The following is an 18707-nucleotide window of genomic DNA, read 5'->3' on the forward strand; positions in this document are numbered from 1 at the left end:
GGGGGGGGAGGGGGGGGGGGTCACTGGGGACCTGTCTTTGGAGTATATATTTTGTCCCTAGTGAGTAAGAGCTCTCCCTCTCCCTCCCCTCCCTCTCTCTCCTGCCTTGATGCCTTGTCCTGAGCTGCTTTCCTCCTCCACTCCCTTCCGCCATGATGTTCTGCCTCATCTAAGGCCCAGAGCTATGGAGTCAGCCAGCTGTGGACTGAGACCTCTGAAACCATGAGCCAAATCAACTTTTCCTCTAAAATTGTTATCAGGTCTTTTGGTCACAGCAGTGAAAAAGCTGACTAAAACGGTGGTTGACTCCGTAACTGGCCGGCCAGGGGCAAAGGACAGATCTAGGCACACTGGTAATAAAATTCGTTCCAGATCTATAGACACTTCTGTGGTACATGAGTTTACAATGATCCACAACTCCAGAATAGGTGGGGAAGACTGAAAATGTGATTCCCCACTATCTGACCATCTAACCACAGGAGCCCCGAGTGTCACGTGGTCACGAAAAACAGAAAACAGAAGAAAATGCGTGCTTACAATGGATCTAGAAAAAAGGGAGCTTAACAGTCAAAGCACGGCTGGAAGACTGGAATCAATGATAGGAAACAAACCCATTTCAAGGAGGTCTTTTGACAACCTGGAGAACAATCCAGAAAGAAGTCAGCAGGATCCTGTTCGGCCTAAGAACAAAGTCTAAGGAATGAGAGTTGGAGGAAATGGTGATGCTGAAAGTCGAAACAGAGCTATAGGGAAGAGCTGTGGACAGAGGTGCACACCTGTAATCCCAGCAACTCAAGAGGCTGAGGCAGGAAGATCGCAAGTTCAAGGCCATCCTCGGCAACTTAGCAAAACCCTATCTAAAGATAAAAATAAAAGGGCTGGGAACGTAGCTTATGGTAGAGTACAACTGGATTCAATCCCAATACTGCAAAAATAAACAAGCAAACAAACAAACAAATTAAAGGGGGGTGAACATGATGAAGACCTTCAGAAACTTGCCTGCACTTAAGCCAACGGTGAAAGTCACCAGAAGAGGGATTTCTACTCAGTATTAGCTAAAATTAGAGATGTCTAGAAAAATGCTGAAAGGGGCTACTTGGTAATAACCTTTTGATTGCTACATGGAGGAGGTGATAGGCCTAGAGACCCATTGGTTAGGGGTGTTAGCCTAGGAGTTGCAGCATTAAGTTGAATGAGCCATAGTGACCATCATGTCCTTCTGAGCCCAATGATAAAACCTAAGCCAGATGCAAGGGATGCATCAATACCTCCAAGGTGAGCTGGGGCTCCTTGCTGGGGGACATTACAAACCTTTTTCACTCACTCCTGACACCAAATCGGTGGGGGAAAGGGCATCCTCACACCAACTAACTCGCTAACTCTGGAAACCAGCTGATGGCCCTACAATTCAGTTCAGCTCTGACTCTAACTCACCAGTGCTTGAGGGTCAGCACAGACCTCACAGGCTAAGGGCTCAGTCCCCTGAGACTGCCCGCACTTCAGACACCAGCTACAAATGGGGGGGCCCGGGTACCCACACTTCTGCTTATACAACTACAAATTCAGGGGTTCCCATGATCCCCTCCTCAGGTTCAATAATTTGCTGGAATAGCTCACAGAATTCAAGAAAACTGTTTGCTTACTCTTACAGGTTTAGTATAAAGGACATGAGCCAAGTATGAGAAATACATATGGTGTGGGGAACAGAGCTTGGATGCCCTCCCTGGGTGCATCTCTGCACCCTATTGTGTAATGAGCTTACAGAAGTCCGAGAAGGAGGAAGTCATAGACTGTCGGTGATGAACTCAATTTCCAGCCTTTCTGGAGGGGAGGATGGAGCTCAGAATTTCAACCTCTGATCACATGGTTTGATCTTTCTAAAGACCAGCGCCCATTCCAAAGCTAAGGTACCCCAGCACTGAGCATCACATTAACAAGCAAAAGAAAAACATTCTATCACTCCAGATTCCCAAGGTTTTAGCAATTGTGGACCAGGAACCAGGACAAGGACCAAACCTATATTCCTTATCACAAACATCTTGAGATATATTCTGCACAGACTTACAGATCTGACCATCTCTTCACCTGGGCTCATGAGTCCAGCACGAGGAAATCAAGAAAGGGCTTCTATTTTCGGAGTCTGTGCCTGTTTGTTTTGCTTCTCTGCGGTGCCGGCTTCTGGTGGGAGGTGGGAGGAGAGTGCAGAGTGGGAGCCATGAGCACAACAGAAGGGCAACACTAGAGGCAAGCTGACATCCAGGGACACACCCACCCGCCACCCATGTGCATCTGGCGAAGGGAATCTCAGGCTTGCCAGTCCTCGACTAAACCAGAAGCATCCCCAGCCAAGGCCACCCTAAGCTGAAAACATCGTGGGAGACCTTGGCAGTGACCCAGCGCAACACAAGAACTCTTCTAACTACTCAATATTAATAATAATGAATATCATTTATTGAGCTGCGCCTCTGCCAGGCACTGTACATGATTGATCTGTCGTCATCATCATCATCAACGAGTGATGACGGTGTTTTCTATCTGTTAGGAAGATACAGAAGCTCCAACACCGAGTGACCTGCCACCAGCCATGTAGCTAGTAAATGAAAAAGGACACGAACCAGGTGCGCCTGGTCACGGAGTCGCCACTGCATCGTGTCATGCTGCCTGTCTTCTGTAAGTCCCCAGACCCAGGTTTAGAAAGAGACATTTTATAAACACAAGTGAACCTATGTAGGCTAAAACCAGCAAGTCCCCAGCAAATGCTGCAACCGGCACCAAACCCTCGCCCTACTCCTTTGTTTTACCAAGTCTGAGGTCTTGAAACCACACACAGGCAACTGTACCCCACGCATCAACCCAATAGATTCAGTGTATAAAAGGCAGAGTGGGTCTTGTGCCAAGGAGTCGGAGCCAGTTTATTTTAGTCTCAATGTTAAGACAGCCAGCACCAGGTTGAGGCTGAGAAATGCTCCTTCTAATTAAAACTTTATTTTCAAACACATGTCACAGTTTCAACATGGTGAGACTCTTTGCTTGCTGTGTGGATTCCTCAGAGTAAAAGCAGCTGCTTCTCCTGACAGTCTCTTCCATTCATTCTGGAAAAACCAGAGGATGCCGAAGAGCTTCGCTATACCCAAGGCAGGAATGATGGGAGCCCGGGAGCCCGAGAGCTCCCGAGAGCTCCCGAGAGAATCCGAGAGAATTGCAGAAGCAAGGCTGAGAGGGGACTCTTGCAAATGTAACAGCGTAGCAACAACCACTTCCTGATGGCTCTGCAGACCCGGTCGAGGAGGAACCTGACCAGAGATGACATCCTCTGTCCCCATCCGGTAGGAGAGCAGAATCTGGCATGAGAAGCTCACAAGCAAATCCAAAGCAGCCTTGGAAAGAAAGATGTCCACTGACCATTGATGGACAAGGAGCCAGAAAACCCAGGTCTATAGACTGCATGCTCATGTCCCCTGAAAGTCATGTTGAAACCTTCCCCCTCAAGGTGAGGATACTCGGAGGTGGGGCCTTTATAGGTCATGGGTCATGAAGGTGGAGCCCTCATGTACCAGGTTAGTGCCCTCATGAGACAGACCCTAGAGAATGGCTGGGCCTTCCACAACATGAGATCACAGAAGAAGGTGGCCGTGTATGAGCCAGGAAGGAGGCCCCCACCAGACACAATCCGATGGCACCCCCATCTTGCACTTTCCAGCCTCCAGAGCTGTGCTGTTTATTAGCCACCAGTCTACAGCCCGTTCTACCAGCTGATGCAGATGGGAGCCCCCACTAAGAACACTGTACCCCAACTGTCTGTCACTCTACATATCCCCCCACATACTGGACTCTGCAGAGGCTGATATGGTGGGGTCGGTGCACATGCCCACAAGTACAAGCTCAACACATTGATTTGTCCACACCTGCTGGCCGAATCAACACCATGGAGCTACACTATGGATGGCCTCTGACCCAGTTCTCCTCCAAGGAAGAGACCATAATAAAATTATAGCAATTCTTCTTAGAGTGTGAAAATTAGGGTGAGGAATGAAAAGAAAGGCTTTTCTTTTTAGAAAGAGAATTTTTTAATATTTATTTTTTAGTTTTCGGCGGACACAACATCTTTGTTTGTATGTGGTGCTGAGGATCGAACCCGGGCCGCACACATGCCAGAGGAGCGCGCTACCGCTTGAGCCACATCCCCAGCCCCCGAAAAGAAAGGCTTTGAAGAAGACTGAAAGAGCAGAGTACAGTGAGTTTTCAAATCTTCTGCCTCCACTTTCTTACTTAAAAATCCAGCTATTAAGTCAGCCCTTGAACTCCACAGCACTGCATGTCCTATAACAGATTCCTGTTCACCCAGGATGGGACCCTACAGTCTGTCCACAACCCTGACTCAGCCATGGTCATCTTCTTTTTCCAAGGGTCCCTGCTATGGCTGGTCCTATAGTCTGCATATCTGTGCCCCCAAAATTCATATTCTAAATCCTAACCCCCAAGGTGATAGTATTAGAAGTAGAAACTTCTGGAGGTTCTGTAGCCAGCTCTTTGTTTCTATGACAAACTAAACTACCTTATAAAGAAAAGAGGTTATTTTGGGCTTGTGGTTCTGGAAATATAAAGTCAGGGGCCTCATGGTGATACCTTCTTGCTGGCAAAGTCCCAAGGCAGAACAGAACATCTCAAGGAAAGAGACCAGGAAACATGTGCCTATGTGTATCTCTCTCCCTCTGCTTGGGAAGCCACCAAGATCAATCATGGGGACTCCACCCTAGCTAATCCTAATCACTTCCTAAATGCCCGCCTCCAAACACCATAGCTGGATTAAGTGTCCACCCTCTTAATACCATTAACATAGGACGATAGGGTTAAACTAGAGCAAAGGATGCCTGGGGGTCACTTAGACCATATCTGGACCACAGCAGAGGTGATTAGGTCACAAGGGCTCTTAGACCTCAAAAACCTGGATAGCCCTCTCCACCTCATGAGGACAGGAAGAAAAGGCACCACCTGTGAACCAGGAAGCAGAACCTTCCAGGTGCCAAATCACCCACCTTGACCCTGGCCTTCTCAGCCTCCAGAATTGTGAGAAACAACCTTCTGTTATATTTTAGCTCCCTGTCTCTGGTATTTTGTGATAGCAGCCCCAATAGACTAAGGCAGCTGGGCAATAAACTAGAAAAGGATACTCTCCTTTTCCATCAGTGGCCGAATAACAAAGCCTACCAGCAATACTGGTTCTACATGATGGAGAAGAGACCACAAGAGGTGAGACAGGCAGCACACACGACATAGGGTGACCCTGGGACTAGAACCATTCGTGGGATAATAAATTCACAGAGCAGCAGAAAATCAAGAGCAAATCTGGAGTGAGTGGCAAGCTCCCTCCACAGAAGCCAGGCCACTCCTCAACTCAGGCACATTCTGACTGGTCCCAGGAAAGTAGCCCCAGATGATCTCAGACAGGGGCTGCTCTAGCTTTGGATAGGAAGTGTCTCCCAAAGCTTATGTGTTGATAGCAGGGTCCCCAGCTCAGGGCACTATTAGGAGATGGAGGAACTTCACGAGGTGGGGCCTAGAGGGAGGAAGTCAGGCCACTGGAGGTGCGCCTTTGAAGGAGATACTTGGAACCCCAGCTCCTCCTCTCTCTCTGCTTTCCAGGGGAAGCCCAGGACCAGAAGCTTTGCTCCATCACACAGTCCCCTGCTGAGATGTTCTACCTCACCACAGGCCCAAAGCAACAGGGCCAGCATCCATGGACTAAAACCTCTGCAACACTGACCAAAATAAACCTTTCTTCTTTATAAGCTGACTATCAGGTATTTTCTCACAGTGATGGAGAGCTAACACAAGGGCCATTCTCATTCTCACATCTCAATAGAGAATATGCAGCGATCTAGATACAAAGGACTGTGCTCTTGGAGGGACATTTTATAACCAAAACTCATGATGCATTGCTATATTTGAAGGTGTCCCCCAAAAGTTCATGTGTTGGATACTTAATCCCCAAATTTTTCTGTTCACAGTATTTAGAGGTGGAGAGAATTTTAATATTTATTTTTTAGTTTTCGGTGGACACAACATCTTTGTTGGTATGTGGTGCTGAGGATCGAACCCGGGCCGCATGCATGCCAGGCAAGCGTGCGACCTCTTGAGCCACATCCCCAGCCCTAGAGGTGGAGCCTTTGAGGGTAACTAAAATATGAGGAGTTCATGAAGCCAGGGTCCCCATGATGGAATGAGTGGTTCTGTAAGGAGAGGGAGAGACCCAGCTAGATGCTTGCTCTGTCTCAACATGCGATGCCCACCGCCATGTTACAATAAAACAAGAAGGCCCTCCCCAGATGCCGAGCAGATGCTGGAGCCATGCCCCTGGATTTCTCAGCCTCCAGAACTATGAGGCAATAAACCTCTAATCTTTTTTTTTTTTTAGATATTGATGAACCTTTATTTTATTCATTTATTTATATGCAGTGCTGAGGGTCAAACCCAGTGCCTCACACATGCTAGGCAAGTGTTCTACCACTGAGCCACAACCCCAGTCCTAAACCTCTAATCTTTAAAAAAAAAAAAAAAAAAAATCACCCAGTCTCAGGTATTTTGTTAAAGCAGCAGAAAATGGAGACTAAAGCATTTTCTAGGAACCTATAAAATTCAGATGGTAATCAGGAGGCAGAGAAGTGGAAACATTTTAGGTCACTGTTAAATGAGAGCCCGAGATGGAAGCAGAGAGAAGCCAAAAGGCTAATAACTCCTGGATTACAAGTCAGGTTTTAGACCTGGATCTAACGACCGTATTATCTCTGCCAGACTGTGGTACCCACCCTTGCATCAGGAAGCCCAATACAGCTCTCACATCCCCTGCCCTCTAGAGTTGGTACACTCCTGAAGGGAGGGGGGCTCTTACAGCTTGTATCCCAGGGAGACCTCAGCAGGTCCACAGCAACAACCCTGAGGGCTGTCCACGGTCCACATGCTGGACTCTTTATCCACAGCTGTCCACGCGTACTGTCCTCCGAATAAGGGTAGGCACCACCATTGACCCCAGTTTAGAGATGAGAAAACTGAGGATTAACAGGGTTTCGTCCCCTGTGCAAGGCGGCAGCCCAGCCCAGAGCCTGTTCCCTCAGCTCTGCACGGCCACCTAACCACACAGAGGTCAGTGGTGTCCGACTGTCTGATGTTCTGATTCCAGGGACCACCTTCTCAGTCTGGTCCTCCACAGGTCCAAGCAGGAGCTGCTCACCAGCAAGCAGAAGCCAACAGCACACCCCACGCCTATCCCACCCGATGATCATGATTCTAGATGATTCTCGCCCTCCAGCAAATGTGGACCATGTGAGGACAGGCACCAGGGACACTGCTGACCCTGTGTCTCTGGAGGAGGACGGTGAGCCTGGGCCATCCAGCACGGACACCGAGCACTTTCCCCTCTGGATCACTGGGGGAAAGAACAAGCACCCTGATCCTCAGACAGCTGGTTGGTGGCCTCAGAGAAACCCCCAGTGCCCCTCTGGAAGCCGGCCATGCCACCATCATCCCACTGCCTGGTCTGAGGCTGGCATTCAGAGCCCTGAGCAGGAAAGGTCCCCCTATCCTGAGTCCTTCTTGGAGGTTGGAACGGGAGGGGCCAAGTGGTCATCATCAGCTCGGGCACCTGCGCCCTCTTGGGCAGCAGGATGTATTAAGCACTTTGTTCAGGCTGGATAGAGTCCAGGTCCTGAGGTCCTGCTCTGGGATCCACTGTGTTCTTCCACCATCCACATTACACCGTCCACTCCTCAGCCGCTGCTGCCCGATAGGTCATTTCAATGAGTTCAGCAGTCAGGCCAGGGGAAGGCCTCCTGCTTCCACCCCCTCTGCTGGGAGAGGAATGGAGGACCCTTCCCCAGGGGAAGCCCAGAACAAGGAGCACCCAGTGGTCTCTGAATGGGGGGGGTCAGGGGACACAGGCACTTTATCCACAGCCTCAGACCTAAGGGGAGTCACATCGATGCTCAGCCCTTGAGATGCCACAGGAGGTGGTGCCAAGGCTTCTTGCTGTGTGGCCTTTGCCAGGCTCCTCACCAAGGGCACAGGAGTCTCAACCAGGAGCTGGGAAAGGACAGGTAGTGGCCCTAAACACCACCTTAGTCCATTTTTCACTGCCACATCCCAGTATCACAGTCTGAGTAATTTATGAAGAAATTTGCTTCTGCCAAGGGTGGTGGTGCACACCTAAAATCCCAGCAACTGAGGAGGCTGAGGTAGGAGGATCGAAAGTTCAAGGCCAGCCTCAGCAACTCAGCAAGGCTCTAGGCAATTCATCGAGACTCTGTCTCAAAATAAAAGCTAAAAAGGGCTGGAGATGTGGCTCAGTGGTTAAATGCCCCTGGGTTCAATTCCCAGTAACAACAAAAGAAAGAAATCTGCTTCTCACAGCTCTGAGGACTAAGGAGTCCATGGCCAAGGAGCTACTTCTGGTGAGCGCCTTTGTGCTGCATTAGACATGGCAGAAGACATTGCCTGGGGAGAAGGTCTGACAGCAGGAGACAGAGCCAAGGGAGTCAAACTCACTTTATAAAAATTCTCTCCCTCAATAAATAACCTATGCCCTCCATGAGGACCCTGACCCACTCTTGAGGGTAGAGCCCTTGTGGCCTCACCACCTCTTAATATCACAACAGCAGCTAAATTCCAACATGACAATCGGAGGTGACATTCAAACCATGGCAGGCGTGGTGACAGAGCCACAGGCAGGTCTTTCTCTAGATTCTAGGGCAGGTGGATTCTGAACTTGGTCCCTTTAAGCATATCCTCAGAGACTGGGATGGGGTGGTTGGAGCAGGACCTGACCTTCATGAATGCCTACTGGCCTGGTCCCCCAGGGTTTTGTCCACAATGGCTTGGACAGCCCCAGTGGGTGAAGCCAGAGGAATCCAGCACACAGGCCAGAAACCCAGGAAGAGTTTGCCCCCCCACCTAGATTGGCCATGTCTCAAACATGTGATGGGGGGGTGCTACTGACATCTATAGGACCCATCCTACAACGGACAGGACAACACCCACAAAGAATTAGATGGCCCAAAGGTCGACACTGCCAAGGTGAACAGACCCCAGTCTAAGATACAACTCCCTGTATTCCCCTGCTAAAAACAAGGAGTTTTAGCCCTCTCCACAGCCTAGGGAGGTGACAGGACAGAGTTGGTCACTACGATATGGGAGTTCATCACCTGAAATGTTAAGTGGGCAGTGGATGGAGGGGTCACTGCTCAGTATCAGTGGGAGAGTAGTTCCAGGACCTTCCATGACACCCAAATCTGCAGATGTTCAAGTCCCTTACATAAAATAACAGTATTTGCCTAGAACCCATACACACGCTCTTGTGTACTTTAAATCATGCTTAAATCACTTATAATACCTAATAAAATGTAAATGCTGTGTGAATAGTTATACTGTCTCGATTAGGAAATAAAGACAAGAAAAAAACATCTGTACCTGTTCAATACAGATGTAGGTGGGAGGGGTTAGAATATTCTCAATTCATGTTGGCTGGTAAAATCCATGGACTTAAAATTTGCAAATATGGGGTACCAACTGACCTCAGCAATCTTTGCAATTACTCCTCACAACTGTCCTCATCCCAAGTCCACAGACTGGGAAATCAAGGCATATGAAGATCACCTACTGCTCAGAAGTGGAGCTGGGATTGGAATCCAAGAAGTCAGACCCCAGTGTCAGCCCTGGAGAGAAAATACCCAATTGTGCCTATAGCCTGTGTGGTCCTCGTTATGTACTGACAGGAAAAAAGAAAAAGGGAAGGGTACGAGGAGATGAAAGGAGGAGAGAGGAGGGGAGGAGGGAGAGGAAAGAACAGTATATACAAGAAAAAAAAAGACAGCAAAAATACATCAAAATGTTAACAGCAACTATTTATAAATGGTGAAATAATAAGTAATTTTGTTTTATTCAGGCCTTACATTTTTTTTCTCATTCTGTCAATGAACATGTATTTTATAACTAGAAAAGAAAAAATAAACCAAGCAAAAAATAAATAAATAAATACCTGCCAAGAGTATATTTCAAGACTGTCAGCAGCACCAGGCCACAATATACAATAATAATAATAACTGTGCTAAGGAAAGAGACGTGGGTGTCCGCTTGGCAGACGGCAAGGAGCACCCTGGGTCACTCCCAGCCTGGGTGACAGGGGTGATGGGAAGCCATCCCCGAGAGGGCACGCGCACAGCATATCTGTAAGAGAACCGCCCTGGAGTAAAGGTGCTGCCTTCTGTGCCTCATCCACCTCCAGACAGAAAGAACCCAGAGAGGAAGAGCCACGAGATGGAGGGCAACACAGCACCACCACTGCCTCACCTGCTGTCTATTTCCAGGCTCAAAGAGCTGGAAGACAACTTCCAGAAAAGAAAGTTTTCCAGAGCATTACCATTTTTTCAACAGTGTCATTAGCTGGTAGGAGTGGGAGGAAAAAGAAATAATTTTTATCCCAGGCCTAATGCAAAAGTTTGCATTAGGAACAAGACGAAAGTTATTCTAGAATTCCCTGCAAAGTTTGCATTTCCAATTTTTTCCAAAAGAATTTGTATATGCAGTCCTTTATATTCTTAGCTTGGTGCTACCTCCCAGCACACACACACACACACAAAAAAAAGGACAGTCTGCAGAGGAGTCCGCTACCTGGAATCTCTTCTATTTTGATTCTGGTTGTTCATGACAGAGGAAGGTTGGTCTCCCCCTGTCGGTTATAAGTTGGGATCATAGCATGACCCTCTTTAGTCCCACTTTGTGTAAAATGATGAATCGGTGTCTTAGTCATAAAAAGAATTCTTGCAGATATCCCAAAGTTTCAGAAAGAACCTCTGAAGTTGAAAATACTACACCTGAAAATGAACTGATTAAAAATACCAAAAATCCTTCGGAAAGGCAAGGAATTCAATGCTTTCAGGGCCATCAGCAGGCCTAGCCCTATCCTTCAAAAATAGTAATAATAAAATCCTTAACTGTCTCCCAAGAACCACCCTGGATGCCTCTGGTTGTTCATCAGTCAGTGACTGTTCAACCTCACCACCTTCACGTGGCACACAGGCACCTTCTTCTGCTTCCCAGGTGAGCTTTTTTTTTTTTTTAGAGAGAGTGAGAGAGAGAGAGAATTTCAACATTTATTTTTTAGTATTCGGCGGACACAACATCTTTGTTTGTATGTGGTGCTGAGAATCGAACCCGGGACGCACGCATGCCAGGCGAGCGCGCTACCGCTTGAGCCACATCCCCAGCCCCCCAGGTGAGCTTTAATCAGGCCCATCATAAACCAATAGGAGCATCCTATTCTCCCTGACCTGTGATTGGGTCAGATCTGGCCCTGTGACCCAGCCAAGGGATCAAGACAGGAAGCCAGCAGGCCAATTCTGGGAAGGGCTTCCTTTGCATATGAAAAGAGGCCAATGGAGGGAAAGCCTGTTTTGCTTTGCGCTTGGCTGAGCCTTGTTCTGCCTCCACCCAGCTGCCGACCTTGCCCCTGACAGAGATAAGCCCAAATGGAAAGAAGTCATGATTCTGATGATATCACTAAATTGCCAAATTGACTTTGGGCCTATTATTTGAGAGACTAAACCCCATATTACTTAAAATACACTTAGCTGCATGTTTCATTCCTAGCAGCAAAAGCCATCATAAGCGGCAGAACTCAGTAACAACCCTCATTACTAACAGTTCAGGATCTTATCGATTTCTTTTATTTATTTATTTATTTATTTATTTATTTATTTATGTGTCTTTTGTTCATTTTTGCAGTACAGGAGATGGAAACAGGGCCTTGCACACACTAGGCAATCACTTTACCACTGACCCACATCCCAGCTTATTTTCTTCTATTTTGAGACAGGGTCTCCCTAACTCAAAAATTTGCCCAGGCTGTCCTTATATTTTGGATCCTACTGCCTCCGCCTCGTGAGTAGCTGAGATTACAGGTATGTGCCACCATATCAGGCTCCTTCATACATTTTAAAGCTGAAAGAGTATGTGTCAGACTGTTTGGGCCATATCCCCACAAGACAAGGGGAGGACAGTTGACTTCACAGTGACTTCCTGTCAGTGCCAACCTGTTTCTCAGCTCTCCCCGCTCCACATCCTTATTATATCACTGTAAGGGCAAGTTAAGCAACGGATCTCCTTTAAGGAATATGGGCACAGTGTAGAAGAAGGATGTTTTATGGCCACCGAGAGGAGTGAGGAAAGCCAGGATTCCAAAGATCCCTTCATTTAAGCAATTGATACTCTGCCAACTGCCCTGAATTTAGACCTTAAAGACTGATTGATGGGTCTGTAAGACTTTAGAAAAGAAAATCCTCCAAAGCAATTTTTTTTCAAGCAATTGAAATTGGTGGGGAACACAAGGAGTAGATAAGAGTACATAAATCATCTTGTTAGAGATATGAATTTCATGTAGGACTCTCCATTCTCAGAAAACTGACATAAACAAATGATAACATGATTTGACTGGATAGAAAATTGCTCTGCTATGTGCCCCCAAATCTGTTCCTCAATAACAACTTCTTAAGGCTACATAAGCATTACAAATAGTTACTGTTATAAACATGCACACGCATGAAAATGTTAAATTAAAAAAAAAATTCGTCTATCACATTACATGTATGATTCCTCTAAAGAGTCCTATGTGCTCAATGAAAAGAAGGAATCTGAACAGATAAAGATCCTTAAGATGTGTTTTAATAATCTCGCCCGCTTAATGAAGTTGATAATTAAAACATGCATCTTTAAATGAAGTTGTTGAAGTTGAAATAATGAATACATGCACGTTCCCAGATATTTGCAGTACTAGAAATAGTATATTCACAAAAATAGATTCACAAAAAAAAAAAAAAAAAACCACTCAGTGGCTCCTTACCTTTATCAAGTTCAATCCTGCAAATATCTGAGAGCCAACAACATGCCAAGAACAGAGCAGACTGTGCAAAGAAGTCACTCTGTTTCAGATACAACCTAGAGGCCTCTAATCAATTCTTTCTGGAACATGGGAAACGAGAGAAAGTGGGAAAGAGAATGAATTTCAACCTTCTAAGAGTCTGTAATCTAATTTATATAATCTAATTAGGAGAGAGGAATATGTGAAGGGGAGACACAGCACACAACCAACCAACGATCCAAACTGACACAAAACGAGAGGGTTTTACATGAGGGATGAGATCTCCCCGAGAGCTTCAGGAGAGACTCTGTGGGAAAGGTGGCATTGGAAATGGGCCCTTAGGCATGGAAGAAACCAAGCGCGTGACATTTTCAGAGGGCAGCCACAACTGAAACAAAGGCGAAGGACAGAAAAGTTGAAGAATTTTGAAATCAGTGCTCGGTGTCAAGCTGGGCTGCAGTTCAAGGCAGACACAGGCAAATCAAGGGTCAAATTAAGAGACAGATGATAACACCCGACATTCTAGACGCCAGGCTGAGGCCCTGCCTTGGTTTGACAGGCCTTGCGGGGTCAGGAGAAGTCTGGGCTGGCAGTGACACATCAGAGCTATGCTTCAGAAGAAAAGCAAATCCCGCAGTAGCCAGTGAGATGGCCTGGAGTCGGAGGAGGCACCAGCCAGAGGCCCCTGCAGTAACTCGGGGCAGAGGACCGGAGTGTGTATCCAGGGCCCGTGGACAGTGGGTACAGTGTGGGCAGTTTCACAAATATTTTTAAACACATTTGTTTTCTTGTGGGCAGGAATTGGACCTGGTTCATTTCTGTAGCCTCTGCAGGCTCTGAACATACAGTGGGCACTGACAGTGCTGGTCCTCCAGCCCCCTCCTTCCTCTCCAAGTGATCCTGTCCAAGGAGCAGAGAAATGAAGCACCAAGGGTCAAGGCAACTCCTCCCTGCCCCAACTCACAGAGAAGAAAACCCTTTCCCCTGCGCACATGAGGGAAGTACAGAAGCTCAACAGGCAATTCAGGGAAAGTGGAAAAAGGGCTTGATAAGAAAAAAACTAAGGTGCTTCGCCCTCTCTGTGCCTATAAGGGAAAAGTTGACCAGTCCTAAAAATCAACAAAAGTATATACTCACATAAAACATAAAATAGGACTAGGAGAAACGTTCCATTGAAGTGCAGCATGATTGAAGGTCCTCTGGTACATGCAAGGCTGTCCTTGTTCTTAGGCATGACACGTGAAGTACTTAGGCAGCAGAGGGACATGATGTTGCCAATATTCTCTAAATTAGGTCAGGAAAAAAACCAAGCGCGCGTGCGCATTGTGTGTGTAAGTGTATATATAAATGCATGTGAGGATAAATGTGTTGGGTGTAAATGTGTGGGGGATATATTTATATACATGGAGAGATAATTATAAAGCAAATAGGACAAAATGCAAACAACTGGTAGTTTGGAGTAAAGGCTGTATATCTTAGTCCATTTGTGCTGCTACAATGAAACACAACTGGGTAATTCATAAAAAACACAAAATTTATTTTCTTGCACTTCTAGAGACTGGGAAGTCTAAGATCAAGGTAGCAACAGATCCAGTGAGGTGAGGGCTGCTCTCTGGGTCTGAGACCCATCTTGGTGCTGCAGTCTCTGCAAGAAGGAACGCTGAGTCCTCACATGGTGGAAAGCAGAAAGGCAAGCAGCTCTGGGTTGCCTGAAGCCCCTATAAAGACCTTCCACGAGGGGCCTTATCACTTCTTAAGGGCCCCACTTCATACATCACATTAGCCACACCTCAATACTGGAAGGTAAAGATTCAAACCATAGCAGTGTACAAAGGGTTTTTTTTAACACTATTCTTGCAGGGCTGAGGATATAGTTCAGTGGTAGTGTACCTGCCAAGCTTGCACAAGGCTGTGGATTCCATCCCCAGTACTGGGGAGAAAAGAAAGTGCATACTATTCTTGCAACTTTTCAGTAAGTTCAAAATAATATCACATCAAATAGTTACAAGAGTGAAGAAGCTATTTATAGACTGAAAAGATCTTTAAAATACTCTGGGAAAAAAAAAACAGTGATGCAGAATTGGATATGCAGAATATTATCATTTGTATGATAAGTGGAGAGGAAAAGGGGGAAGATATATATGGACATAGATATGCAGTTACTTGTAAATTATATACCTGTAATGGCACATAAAATACTGGCAATGTAAGTCGCCTCTTTGGAGGGGACCAGGGTAGTTGAGTGACAGAAGGAAGAGAGACTTTTTGTTACAAACCTTTATGGATATTTTGAATTTTTAGCCTGTGAATATATGGTATATTCGAAGTATAAGTACACAATATGAAATTACTTTGAAAAAATGTTAAAGGAAAATAATAACACAAACAGACATTTCGGGGTGGTTTAGGCCAGAGAAACATAAGAACTAGAATAAAAGCCACCTGGCCAGGTTTTGCACAGATGTGACCCCATGGGCCTCAGTGTATGAAGTGCTGCCTATTTAGAAAGAGATTATCCCAAACAAGTAAACCGGGGGGCTTGGAAAGGTACATTCTATTAAGTTTCAGCTTAAATGGGATAGAATTTTCCCATAAAATAACTTTTGTAATTGACTTACAACACACGATTCCCCATATCCCTGATCCCTGAGCAGATATTGCTTGTTCTGAGATTTAACAACTGACGCACCGGTACATCTGTCCTCCGTCTGACTGCCACAAGCTACTAAGCCCTGGAAAAGCAGTCCTGCACGTTGGTGGAGAGCCATTCCTCACAAGAGAGGCCCAAATGCAAAGAGCATGGTGGCAGCCACCTTCCCTTGGAGAGAGTGGCCAACAAGCCACTCGTCACTCTCACTGAAGAAGAAAAATCTTGGATCTGAGCAATATTTTTAAGAGTCTTCCAAGATAATCATAGATGGTTCCAGTGAGGGGCAATTGAGAATAGGAAAATAAACCTTCTCACCAGCCTTGAATCACCAGGGGGAACTGAGCAAGTTCTCAGGCGACATTAGAAAGGCAACAAGACATCGCTGTCTGGAGAAGCCAGATTGAGAAGGTGGCAAGCACATCTGGCGTTCCAAGTGTCAGAACTCCCGGCAGAGGACTGCTCTCTCCCTTGAGGAAACCCACGGCTGCTCCTGCAGCCACAGTCCTGGATCCATTCCTCTGTCTCCAGTGTTTGGGGGAGTGTTCAGTAGGGCATGTTTGTGTGTAGGGCTGAAAGGTCAAGTGCACTATATCAGAAATGTGATTGATGTTCCCGTTTGAAAAAGGGTCAGGGGATAGTTAGAAGGCAGGATGCAGGTGAGAAAGCGGATCCACCTCCCCAAGAACTTTAAGACAATGAGGTGTGTTTTATTTAACTGAACACTGCCTCCATCAGTGAGCAAGCAAAGCCCTGGGAAGACAGAGCTGAGGAGCCTCCCATCCAACAGAGGGAGACAAATATCCGAAACAAGGGTATAAGATGCAGTGTGTCCTCACCCATCCCCTTGGGGGCACTACTCTAGTGCTAGAAGAAGGCACGTGCCCACGTGGGTGATGGACATACTAGAATAAAGACAGGCAGCAGCAAAGAAGGAACAGAAAGAACACCTGGCTGTCAGAAACCTGGATTCTAGCCCATCTCTCCATGTGATTAGGCCAGTGACTTAACTTCTGTGACTCAGTTTTCTCATCTATAAAATGAAAATAAGAACACCTACCTACCAAGAGTTGAAGTTGAAACTGCCCGACACAACACCTGTGTAAAGCAGACCCTTGGCCAAGAAGGATCCTCTTCTTTGGGAACTTACAACAGGCTCAGTATGTACATCTTCTGTTATAGGTTGAATTATGCCCCAAAAAAAGATAGGTTGAAGTTCCAACCACCAATACCTTAGAAAGAGACTTTATTTGGACATAGGGTCTTTGCAGATGTTAACAAGCTAAAATGAGGTCCTTCTAGAGGAGGATGGGTCTTCAATCCAACAGGATTATTGTCCTTAAAAGATGAGGGAGAGACATACACGTGCAGGGAGAAGACAGCCATGTGATGAAGGAGACAGATAGTGGAGTGGTGCATCTACTAGCCAAGGAACTCTAAGGATTGACAGAAAACCATATAAAGCTAGAAAAAAATATGTAATAGAGTGTCCTGCAGAACCATAAGAAAGAACCAACCCAGCTGATACCTTGGTTTTAGACATCCCAGTTTCTAGAACTGTGAGAACAAATTTCTTTCTTAGATTTCCCAGTTTGTAGGAAAACAGTAAACCTCTAACAGCAGCCTGAGGAAACAAATACATATTTCTTCTTCACCCTACCCCTTTTAAGGAAAACTCCTAACTGGCCTCAGGAAAACACAACACTTTTGCAAATACAGCTAATAATAATATCCCAGGAAAGACTATCTTCAGTAATAAGCCTTTGCAGGAAGGAGAAAGAGAAATGTATGGAAATGTGGGTGTCTTGTTGGAAGCAGCCACCATTTTGGATTTTCCAGCTTCCCAAAGAGATGAAGACACCACTCAAAAATGACCTTCAAATACAGTCCAGAGGTCAGGACCACACCTGCCTGAAGAGGCTAGTTCACATCCCACACACATCACTCTCAGACAGGCCCCTCAAACACTGCCCTTTCAGTAACACAAGTGGCAACCACTTGGGTGGGGAGGGGCAGTAGGGGGAGGGGAAGCCATTTTTTTAAATACAGTCTGCTCTCAGCAAACCATATGTCAATCAGAATGGAAAGAAGAAAGGGGAAAGAATCCATTCAAAGCAGTAAAACACCTTTCCAGATGTCTTCTAACTTAGAAGGAAAATAAGTGATTCTTGGGACTGAATCACCCAACCAGAGTCAACCAATCCTGGTCCCTTCCATTAATCTTTCATCTCAACCTAGTAACCCATCAACATAAAACTGGTATTCACATTAGGATCTACCAAATTCATCAGGTAAATTTTGCCTGTAAGAAAGACAGCACTTGTTGGACATGTAAGTCCAACAGGCACCAGCGACCTGAGAACTCAACTGGAGTAAGACTGAGTAGCCATTGGCCCAGCTATCTTAACTTTATTCTCCCTGCTCCACATTCCACAAGACTTTCTAGTTTTACCTAGCTGTTTCGGGAGAGCTCAGGGGAAAGTTCCAGTGCCAAAGAATTCAACTGTGAAATTAATGACTCAATAGCTCCAATTCTAATAAGGTAACCAAACCAGTCTGCCAGGTGACATATCTTAGAAAACAGTAAACCAGAGAGGACACTTTAGCACTCACAATCTCTGCCAGGAAGCAGGCAATAGGAAGAAGGCATTGATTTCTGTGTTGACTACTCCTACCACTACCACCACCTCCAAATCTGGGGCACCGAGCACGAGGAAGACAACTCAGGGTAGGATTTCTGCTAGAGAAAAGAGACTGTGATGCTTAGATAATTGATCCGGTGAGATGAGTTTCTGCTTTACTCAGGAAGCTGCCTTGACATGTTTTGGTCCCGATCATCTGTCTTTGTTTCCTGGTTCACCCTGCAGTGCACCCTTCAATGCATGTCATAGTTTCCCTCTCTACTCAGATCCTAATTGCTCAAGGATTGCTAATCCAGGTGGCGGAACTCTCCAGTCTTGGCTGTCTGCCATTTGTCTGCTGAGGAGCATCTCCATCTCAGGGAGAGCAAAGGAAATTTAAAGAAAGGCAATCAGTCAAGTCAAGGAACCCTCATGCTCAAGTCTCTTACTTAAGATGATGATCCTGCCTTGAATTGGAGCCAATTCAAAAATGAAAAAAAAAAAAAGGAAAAGAAGACCTCAGAGAGGAGAGCTC

The 18707-nt window shown here is 46.1% G+C and overlaps 1 long non-coding RNA gene across 1 annotated transcript in view; it reads right to left on the reverse strand.

The window, feature by feature from the left end:
- Nucleotides 1–18707, reverse strand: part of LOC125616941 — a 103441-nt gene that overhangs the window by 39603 nt on the left and 45131 nt on the right. The gene's annotated exons all lie outside the window — the stretch shown is intronic.

Source organism: Marmota marmota, unplaced genomic scaffold (genome assembly GCF_001458135.2).
Source record: "Marmota marmota marmota unplaced genomic scaffold, marMar, whole genome shotgun sequence".
In the NCBI taxonomy this organism is placed as follows: domain Eukaryota; kingdom Metazoa; phylum Chordata; class Mammalia; order Rodentia; family Sciuridae; genus Marmota; species Marmota marmota.